The 11,518-nt window shown below is 27.9% G+C and overlaps 1 pseudogene; it reads right to left on the bottom strand.

Annotated features, from left to right (window-relative positions):
* Positions 1–4,780: 4,780 nt before the first annotated feature.
* Positions 4,781–5,558, bottom strand: LOC111316087 (RING-H2 finger protein ATL78 pseudogene; annotated as a pseudogene).
* Positions 5,559–11,518: the final 5,960 nt, after the last annotated feature.

Genomic DNA, 11,518 nt, shown 5'->3' with positions numbered 1-11,518 from the left:
TATATAACATCTCATTCAAATTTTTTAATGATGTAAATTTTTTATTCACATATAAATCATATCCCAATAAACTCAATCAATCTCACTGGTATTATGTACTTATTTTCGTGCTGCAGCATATTGGCATATAGGGAAAGCTATTCAAATTGGGCTGAACTTTGACGATCTGGATTGATAATTTTTCTATATGCTAAAAGTTTACTGTTGACTTCACCTTATTGTATCTCCTCTCTAGCTTGAGCTTTCAATTTGGTACTAATTCCAAGGCAGTATGCCATCTTATGCAGTGAGGCTTCTCCATTGGTTTTCGTATCCAGGCAAAAGGAAAAAAATATTATTCTAATTGCAATTTTGTTGGTGTCTCTTTTATGTGCATCGTTACAATGGATTGTGTATCTGCATCTGCATGCCTAAGGTGTGTTTGAATATGAATTTAATATCAATATTGAAAACAGGATTTTTATTGTAATTATTTTGGTCTCTTTTCAGTTCATTTTTGCAATACATTTGTGTATAAAATGCCTGCATGCCTTAATGTGCGGGTAAATTTGGAATGTATTATGAATTACCATGCTTGAAGCTATAACCTGAAGCAGCTGCAATTGAGGCAAGAAGAGGAAATGATTTGATCATCAATTGGACTGTTATTGGCATCTCCACCCGACTCTTTATGTAGATTTCCGTCTAAGTTGAAATGTTGAAGGGAATACATAGTTCTACATTTATAATGATGGAAATTAATTTGATAAACACAGTAAGTTATGGACCCTAATTGGCCAGAGTATGTGTGCCTATCTTCGGTGACCCCCAATGGGACCTTAATCTGTAATGTAATTTAACATCACCATCAGTTTTGTTTACTAGAAGATGCATTTTGCTATCACAGAATTCATAAATTTCGTAGGTGGATAATGTGATGGATGGTTCAGACCCAATAAATGTAAATTGATGGAACGTGGTCCACTCTCATTCATTTGGCCATCCATATTTTGTCACTGTTTCTTTTGAATGCTTATTCTTCCGATGAAATAAGAGTTGCAAAGAATGAAGGGAACAAGTAGATTTGGTATTTCATATGCGTAGCTATTTTCTTTTCAATGCTATTACATTTTTTATCTTCAGTTTGGATGATGTTCAGCATGGTAATTAGTATATACAGCTGCCCCTTTTTGACGATGCCTTGATTGGTATGGACTCTGGGGGTCCCAATGTACCATTTTTCTAGGTATTCAGGACTTTGTGATTGTAGTAACAATTGTATTACCTAATCCATTAGGATCTCCTCTTAAGCTGGAGTTTTTCTTTATCGTGCCTTGTTCTGGGGGTATTGGAATTGGGAAATATAGATTTAACATTAAGCTTTGCTCGTCGGTATATTTTATCACTCAGAACATTACAGTCGGAAGAACCTTAAATGCTAATGCTCTACTTTTTTGTTCTTTTTTTTTGAGAGGATGCTAATGCTCTACGTATATTTATCACTCACAACATTGCAGTCAGAAAACCTTCAGTGCTAATGCTCTACTTTTTTCTTTTTTAAAGGGATGCTAATGCTCTACTTTGTAAGTTAAAAAAATAAAAATACTATTATTGTATTCTTCATTTTTTTGTCACATTGAAAGCATTAGATTAAATTAAAATAATATAATAAATTAATATAAATAAATAAATAAAATAAAAATATTAAATTAAAATAGTATAATAGATTAATACAAATATATAAAAAATAAGGTGCATATTAAATTAAAATAATTTAACAAATTAATGTAAATTAATAAAAAAAGCATATTAATTTAAAATATAAAATCATATAATTATAAACTAATATAATTTAAAAATTTAAGAAAAATCTGATTTTATTATCGTTGTTTACTTGTCTTTTCAAAATTGTGCTTTAATTATTCAAGACTAATCGGGATGAAAAGCTTATTATTTTTCTAAAGCGATGAGCCGGGGACGAGTAAACCTATTTTACTAAAGTAAAGAGATGTTGTGGACGAGATTTATTAAGCTAGACTTATCGAGTGGCTTCCATCAATAATTATTGGTAGAAGCTTGTGATGTTTGAGTTAAGGTTGTGAAAAAAAGCAAAAGAAAAATAATCAAGGATTTTTCGTTAAATGTAACGAGATGAATTAAGACATAAAGATATAAAAAATAATTGATTTGAATTTCTATTAGGCTTTTCAATAGTGAATAGATTTGATAATTTGTATTATCATATCGTATTTTGTGTCAAACAGGATAAAAATATTTAAATGATACAAATAATTTAAATACAAATATGATACGTTTATTATACATGTTACACACGAAATGATATGATTAATATGTTTAAAATTAATTTATTTAATATAACCTAAGAAACATGACAAGACATGATTAGACATAAATAACTGATTAAAAATGATTAATTTATTTATTTAAATAAAAAAATCATTTAAATTAATATTTAAATAAAAAATTTAAAATTAAATATGTATAATCTATTTAAATATTTAAATGATACGATAAATATGATAATTAATTTATTTAAGAAATAAATTAAAATAATTTTTATAGTTTGTAAGTTATATATGCTTAAATGAACAATCTTATCTTATAATCATGTGATTACTATTTAACATGAATATGATATGAATACAACACAAATGATGTTGTCTCTTAATCATATGAATATGATTAAAATATGAAATACGATTATACTAAACTCATATATAAATATTTTTGTATCATTTTTATATTATATTATTATATCATATTTAAAATTATCATATCTAATAGTAAATTTGGTTTAAATTTGATTCGGATTTTTAAATTGAACTAAATAAATAAATGAACAATAGTTAATGGGTGATAAAAAATAAAATAACATACAAAAAGTTAAGTTTATTGTTTCATATATCAACCGAAAAGGACTAATTTTATATTGAACACATGAATGATTTATCATAACACTAATAGATAACCACATCAATTCAATGTATTTATCTCAAAAAATAACCTTCAACTCTTTTTAAAAATAAACAATATCTGTAAACAATACAATAATCTTATACTTTTTGTCTTCAAATCTCATTTTGAATTCTTTTTAAATACATTAAATAACTATCCTTAAATTAGTATTTCAAAAATTAAAAAGGCAACTTTAATTGTTAGTGTAGATAAGGGTCATATTCTAAAATTATATTATCATCCAAATTGCAGAGATTGCGTCTGCTTGTGCCCTTAGCTTCGCGCCTATCGTCAATGGCCCACCTTCTGAAACTATAACTTGTGCCAGTAAGCTTAAGTAAAGGTATAGTTGATTAAATTTGAGTTAATATAGTATTAAGTTCGAGGTTAAATTCGATTTTAAATCTAAAGTTTAAAAATTTGACTCAAATTAGATTAAATTTTATTTTTTTAATTTGAATTTGACACAAAATAAAAATCAAGTTATTTGAACTCGTTCAATTATATTTGATTAATATTTAAAAATAAATTTAATTTTTATATTCAATAAATGTTCAATTATTTATGCTTGAACTTGAATTCGAACTTTTAATATTTTATTATTAAAATAATAAAATTATATTAAAATATAAAAATTTAATTAAATGCGTGAATTACTTAAGTCGAATATAAAAATATTTGATTTAATTTGATCAATAAATTAAATTACTCAAGTTTGAGCTCGATTTAATAATAATTAAATTGAATTCAAATTTTATTCAAATTAAATTTAAATAATTTACGAATATTAATATATCATTTTCATTCCTAAATAAATCAAAATTTGTTGACCGGGCTAGTGTGGTTGTTAGTCAGCTCCCGCTACGAGATGGTTGATGTGAATGCTATAAAAAATTTGAAATTCCACCTTTTGCTGCAATTTTATTCTGATTTGAAACTGGTATATTAGTCGATTCACTTTCAACTTCCATTAATTTTATGCTCTATATTATTTGTTCAAGATATTTTGTTTTAATTGTAGTTTCTTTCTTTTTTTCAACTTATGACGTATTTGGATCTCCAAAGGAAAGTATTCATCCTCTTTGCCAGGTGTTTTAAATAAGTCAAATTTCATTCACATGTTTAGAATTAGTTTTGTGGGATCTGCTTGAGTTGGTGTTATCTTAATTAATTTTTAGGGATGGCCTTATTATTATTATTTTACAAAAAAGGTGATAATTTAAGAATAGAGAAATGAGTTGCAAGTATTGAAATTTAAATCTTCAATCTAGAAATTGTTGAATATTCATTTTTAGGAGTGATTGTATGAACCAATTTAGTTAAGTTTTGATTTATGATATTTTAGTAATTAACCACAGACAATGAAATATGTTGAAGTATATGATTGTTCACAAAAAAAGTGAACAAAATAAATAATAATAAATAATAAAGTGAAAGGCATTCTTATTATAATGTGCCCATTTCTTAAATTTTCATCTTCAAAAGAACTTTGTTAGTTGACTAAACTGATTGGCCAGGTGCACCTTCAAGACTTGCTGGTTTAAGTGATTTTCATTCTCATTAAGTTACAGTGAGCTACCACAGCTCTTTCACTTGCTTTTTCCTTCGTTTATTAATCTGCTGATTTCTTTTTTTGAAATTTGCTAAATCTATTGGGGACAGAATATATACATGTGAGAAAATATTACAGATTTTTAATCACATCATTTCATCTCTTTTACTTGATTTTTCTACTTGAGATGAAAACAAGAAACAAGTTTCAAACTATGCACAAATTTATAACTTCTTTTTGAATGGTATTCTGGCTGCTTATCTATATCTTTCTAGTGCTAATTTTAATGGCATAGAGCTGAATTCTGGTTTGCTTGTGATACAATTAACAAAAAATTTTGACTCGGCTAATTCATCTGTAACTATGTATCAAACCTTCAGGATCTAACGGTGTTACAGTCACAATGGTTTCTTGCACTGGAGGAGGTTCTGACGAGCTTGTCTGGCTACGGCCAACAATCTTTTGGCATGTCTCGATGAGGCAGTGCCTACATTTTGGACAAGATGAATGGGTGCTTAGCCACTTATCAATGCACCGGACATGGCATCCATGGTTGCACTTTGATAGAAGCCGCACGCGGTCACCTGCTGTGAAATCTGGTAGACATATGACACACTCTGAGTCCAAGCCAGGCAGCTTCAAGTTAGCAGAGTAGTTTACGATTGGAAAGGTCTTAAAGGCTTTTCGCTTGACCCCTGTGTTTGGTAACCCAGCTGAGGTCCTGGCTCCGGATTCTAAGGCTACTAAACTTGAACACCATATTGCACACCAAATGATGGAATTCAGTCCCAGTGAGCAAATTAAGGCACACAAGAGGACTGACAGAACCATAACAATGTTTGAATTGAAGCTGTTATTACCGGTGTAAGGATCTGAAGAATTGTGGTGGTTTTCAGGATTCGGAGAAGCTGCTGGAGTTGGTGTTTGAAAAGGTGGGGCTAGAGTGGAATTCTCCAAGCAAACCTCGAAGATGTTGAGTGGATATGGAAATGGACATAGTTTGGTACGGTGAGCTGTGAGTTTCGGATAGAGTTAGTTCTTCTTGGAGGTTGTTGGACAAGGGGATTTATAATATGGGGAAAGGTAGGAATTTGAATTTGCATTTATTTTACATAGAAAATCGCAATATAAAACAAAAAAGGAATCATAAGTGTTAAAACTTTAAACTTTTAGCTTTATTAAATCTCATTGTTAGTTTTTTATAATAAATTATAATTTAGAATATCCCAAAGGTTTATACCATATTAGAGGCTTTATTTTTTATTTTACTAAATGAAAGTCCGTGCTTTGCTGCGGAAGTAAATTAAAGTTGTATATAGAGTTTTAAGATTTTTAAAATTTAGGGTTTAATATTTTTATTAGGGATCAATGATTATATTTACAATTCACTACAGAGCAAAACCTAACATTTGAACACAAAAAGAAAGATTATGGACAGTTCCCATGCAGTAATTTAAGGCAGGATGATTAATAGATTCAAAATCGAATCTATAGTCATGACAAGGTAAAGAGTAACTTAAGAAACTTGTACTGTTCATACATCAACAATAAACTTATAATGTTTTTGTGATGACAGAATACTCATATTATTTATTGAAGTGATGAAATAATGGTATTTAATTGGAGTAATTTAATTGATTTTTGCTGGCAACAATTGCATTAAAACATGAAGCAGAAAGCACAACTTTAAAAATCAGATCATTAAAAATATTAGATTACAAAAATAAATATAAAAGCTGAACTTCAAGAATTATAACTAAACTTGAAAGCAAAAATAATAGCATTAAAACATGAAACAATCACATTAAAGAAAAAAAGAGAGCATAATTTTAAAAGTTAATGAATATTTAATGTTAAAATTAAGGTTGCATGTTGAGGTTGACTTGCACAGTATCACAAGCAGTATAACAAAAACAGGAGATGAACAACTTCTTTTAAAGCACAAATTAAAACAAAAGTCAAATTACCAAAAACAATATGAAAACTAAACTTAAAGAGTTGTAACAGAACTTAAAACCAAAACTAATAACTTTAAAACATGAAAGAATGACACTAAAGATAAAAATAGAAATGACTACTTCAAACCTTAAAAGAATTAAGGAAGAAGAATGTTTTCTATTCCCATGTGTAGTGATTGTTCAATAACTAAAATTCACTATAAAAAAACAAATGTCTCATTTCTATTCCCTTGTCAAGTAATTGCTCATAAGTTAAAATGACATTAATTAACATATGATACCTCCGCACGTTCACATACAATCCAGAAGTTGACCATGCAAACTATGTTCAAGTTACTTAATCTATAGAAGCGAATAGTGCGACTAGTAGACTTGCACCAAATATAAAAAATCTAAATTGGCTTCTCTTCATTACTTTAAGTCAAGAGTATTTTGACTGTGCTCTTGTAAAGTTGCCAAGGAATGGCTTCCCTGTTAGTTGGACACAAATTGAAAAGAAAAAAAATATTATTTGATATATAATTTTGCACATTCTATAAGCTGCAATGTTCTCATTTCCTCTTGGACTTTTATTGTAGTGGAAACATTAACTAAAACATAATTGATCTATAAGTAAACTAATCCCAGAACAAACCAACACACCAACTATAAGTTTCAGATTTACAAAGAGCTATAAACACAAACTTGTTAGCATAAACAAACATGCCTCTTTAGTTTTTCAAAAGTCTTACTCTTTCTTGTCGCACAGCTCAAAGAAGCCTGTCATTGAAAATCAACTTTAACCTCCTTGAACAATCATCAACGTTTGCATTTAAAAAAATGTTCAAGGCATTTAAACATAAACAAAAGATTATATGTTAGTATTTTAAAATCGGCATATGTTCAAGACATCATAACCGAAAGTCAATAGTTTCAAAGACAGAACTTAGGGGTACAGATTTTAAACTCAACTTTTACAGATATTTGCGTTTAATCTAAATAATAATGGCCAAGTGTTATGCAAATGTTTCAAACTTCAAAGAGTAAAATTGATAATATAAAAGATTTGACGGAATAAGAATTATAATTTTATATACAAACATGTAATTGGGTTACAACCCCAAAAGAAATTAAAAAAAGTGAAAATTATCAAAACTATAGCATCAGGGGCAAGAATTCGTAATGTATCAACTCACGGATTAGCTTTTAGAGAAACGAGAGCTCTTGATATATCAAATCATGTTGCCCACAGCCTGAAAGATCTCTTGAAGAAAATCAAGTATCACTTCATAAATTCCAGTTAAATGTTGCATGTAAACAACATCTAAATAACCTTAAATCTTTTTGGATAGGAATCTAAACATAACAAATTGGTACTGCCAATAACCATAATTTAGATGCATAATAAAGTAATTTAAAACAAAAATCCTAAGCATTAAATAATGAGGGAATTGTTAAAATTATAGCGAAAAATAAGGCAGAGGTGGGTGTTGCCTAGGTTGCATGGTTGGTGAGGTGCGACAGCTGGGTAGCGTCGATGTATTTAAAAGAAAAATAATATAATTCAAAACTAATATCTGCTTCATTTTGGTAACTATTTGCTTAAAATTTTGTCTTAAAAATGGAGAGACAACATAGAACTAAAATTTATTGTTAAAGAAGAACAAAATATGGTTGCAGAACGGCGGACTCATGTTGATGTCAACTCCCAAATTTTGGGAAAACAAACAAATCCCCACACCAAACGCATATCATGTCACACCAATTTTTACCAAATAAAAGGCTAAAAACCACGAAGCTCCAGATCATATTATTTCTTCTGCAATAAAAACATGATATATGGATATTGTCTGTCGTTCTTTCTCTCTCGCATCTGCTAACGTTGCCGGAGGGAGGAGTCAAATAAAGAATTCTTTTCTTCAAAAGCGAAGTCCTGACTCTCATCAGTTCGGATCCGAATTCTCAAAGATCTGATTCATATCTATCTTTTTATTTTCCTGTTTGATCTGATTAAAAAAAAAACCTACCCAACCTTGAAAATGATGCTTTGCTGCTCGCATTGCAGCCACAACGGGTACAACTCTCATACCTGGCCTAATCGAAGGGTTGAACTTTTGGAGTTTGGCTGACTGACGGGTCAGCTCGGAAGAGTGCCAGTATAAAAACTTAAGCAAAAAAAAAAAAAAAAAAAGATTTTGGGAAGAAATTTCTTAGATGTGGGCTGAATGAATGGAGTTTTACAGACTTCACTGTTTCGATTGCAATTTTTTAAAAAGAAAATTTGATTACAATTTTCAATTTATTCTACAACATATATATATATATATATATATACACACATGAGAAAAGCAAAAATCCTAAAAGCTCAATATTAAACAGATTTTGATTTTTCATCTCTAGGCTTTTTCAGTTTTTTCTCACATGAATCAAAGAAAATCTGTATCCATCTCCTTTATTTTTAGCTTGATATTCCAGAAACATAGAAAACAGAAAAGAGGTGGGAGCGATAATTTATATTCATATGAGAAAGACAGGGCAAAGGATGAGATTAGAGATGTGAATACCTAAAGTAGTAACTGAAAAAATTGAAAAGTTTATTTAGGCTTCGTTTGTTTTGTAGAAAACGATTTTAAAAAATAAATTTTGTATTTTTTAAGGTATTATTTGACAAAAAATTAATTAGTCAATAAAAAATAATTTAATAGTCAACAAAAAATAAAGTTATTTTTAAAAAAATTATTTTATCAATTTAAAAGGGAAAATATATTTTTAAAAAAGAATTATTTTGAGTAGAATTATTTATCAATATTTTTTAGTATAATTTTACTTATAAATAATATTATATTAATAAATAATATATTATTAATAAATAATATACTAGTAATATAATATATTAATAAATAATATAAAGAACAATAAATAGTTTTATTTTAAATATTTTTATATTAATATAATATTTTAATATTAAATATTATTATAAAAATATAATTATTTTTGAGTATTAATAATTTTAATAATAAATAGTTTAGTATACTTTAATTATAAATAATTTTTAATATTTTAATAATTATAGAAATATGATTTAAAAAATATATTTTAAAAAATAAAATAATAAAAAATATTTTTCATTAATTCATTCAAACAATAATTTTTTTTTCAATTAAAAAAATATAATTATTTTTCAAATATTATTTTTTAAAAATGATTTTTCGCGAAATAAATGTAGCCTTTAATCATTGTTAATCTCCAAGCTTTAATGGAAGTTGGCGACTGATTTCCTCTTCCCCTCTTTTTTATTATTCCTTTTTCCTTCTCGTTCTCTTGCTTTTTCATTTCACTTATGTCAGTCTCCAAAAGCTTGTATCTTTAAAAGTTTCAGCCTTTTTTTCAATCTTGAAAGTCTTTGCCTGCGAGAAGCTTCTGTCTATAATAGATATAGTTTCAACCCTTTCAATTATTTTTTAAGATAAACATGAGCTAAGCATTAATTGACAGAAAGAGATAATTTCAATTGTTAGTAAGCATAGATGTAGGATTACAGCCAAATGGTTTCTCCACTGACTTCGTGAAGGACAGTAGGCTTTCTTATAAAAAAATAGGAACAATCCCACGTTCTGATGAAAAGAAGGTGCCACGTGGCAGTACACTTCATGGTCATATCTTGCAATGCTGTGTTGCCAGGATGGAGCCAGGAATCGTTCCAGTCGGACAATATCAGCAGTCAAGTAGCCATTTTAAGCTTTGTCAGCGTAGATATTTTAAATTTTTTTAATATAAATTTGTTCTAATGTACTAAAGCGATATACATGCCAAAAATATTTTTAGTCAGACCCAACTCAAATCTATAATCCTTGTATCAATTCTATTCAGCTTAAAACACATGCAGCAGTCATAATTAGTAAGAAATCAATCATGAATTTATTTGGCTTTTTTTTTTCTTCCATCCCCTGGCCCCTATCCTTTTTTTTTTTTTTTTGCTTCTTCTGTTGGTTGTCTAACTTATTGACACAAAATTTAGTGGCAGAGAGAAACAATTTGAAACTGCAGAGTTTAGGTCAAAATTTCTCTTGGTTTTTTTACGGTGCATAATTGAAAGATTTGCAGGTAAAGAGGGTTAGAGATTTCGGGATTTGTACTAGGAAAATCTTGCAACAATCAAGTCGGTATATTGTAAGAGAATAAAGAGACATATACGATCATCAAAATAGTACAGGGAGAGAATGGATGTTTAGACCTTAACATATATTTTTATTTTTATTAAATTTATATAATTTTAATTAAAATTTTAAATTATATTACTTTCATTTTTTTTTTTTTTTGAATCCAATCCATCTTATTATTTAAATTTGACACCTTTATTAGGAGGGATGAAAGTGGGGTGATTTTATCGTGTGGAATAACTAGTTAAATCATGTATTTACTTCTTTCATTATTAGATATATAAATGATACATTAATATATATAAATTATTTAAATTTGATTTAAATAAAATTTAAATTTAATTTAATTATTATCGAATCTAGTTTAAATTAAAGTAGTTCGACTCATCGAATTGAATTTGAGCTTTCTTACACCCAATTTAAATAACTAATGAACCTAATTAAGTTTTTACATCTAAATATATTTTTATTATCTTAATTAATGAAATATCTCAAACTTAAAATTTGAGCACAAATAATTAAGTTTTTGTTAAATATAAAAATTAATTTTATTTTTACATATTAATCAAACATAATTAAGTGAGTTCAAGTAACTCGATTTTTATTTTGAATTAAGTTCAAATTATAAAATAAAATTCGATCGAGTTCGAACTGAATTTTTAATTTTAAATTTTAAATCAAATTTAAACTTAATATTATATCGATTCAAACTCAATCGATCACACCTTTACTCATTACAAAAATATTTTCTTATCGGTATTATTATTTTTTTAATTTTTTAATTGGTTTTTCCCGGCTTAAAGAAAGCCACCAAAATTAACGAAAGTTGTAATGTCACAGCCACACTTTGACCCACACTTTAACACTGCTGGTTTTTCCATTTTTAATCAAACCCACATTCATTCTACCCATCA

Source organism: Durio zibethinus, chromosome 24 (assembly GCF_047325235.1).
Source record: "Durio zibethinus cultivar Kanyao isolate XHJ-2024 chromosome 24, ASM4732523v1, whole genome shotgun sequence".
Classification (NCBI taxonomy): domain Eukaryota; kingdom Viridiplantae; phylum Streptophyta; class Magnoliopsida; order Malvales; family Malvaceae; genus Durio; species Durio zibethinus.
The sequence above is the reverse complement of the archived record's forward strand: the minus strand, read 5'-3'. Positions and strand labels throughout refer to the sequence as shown.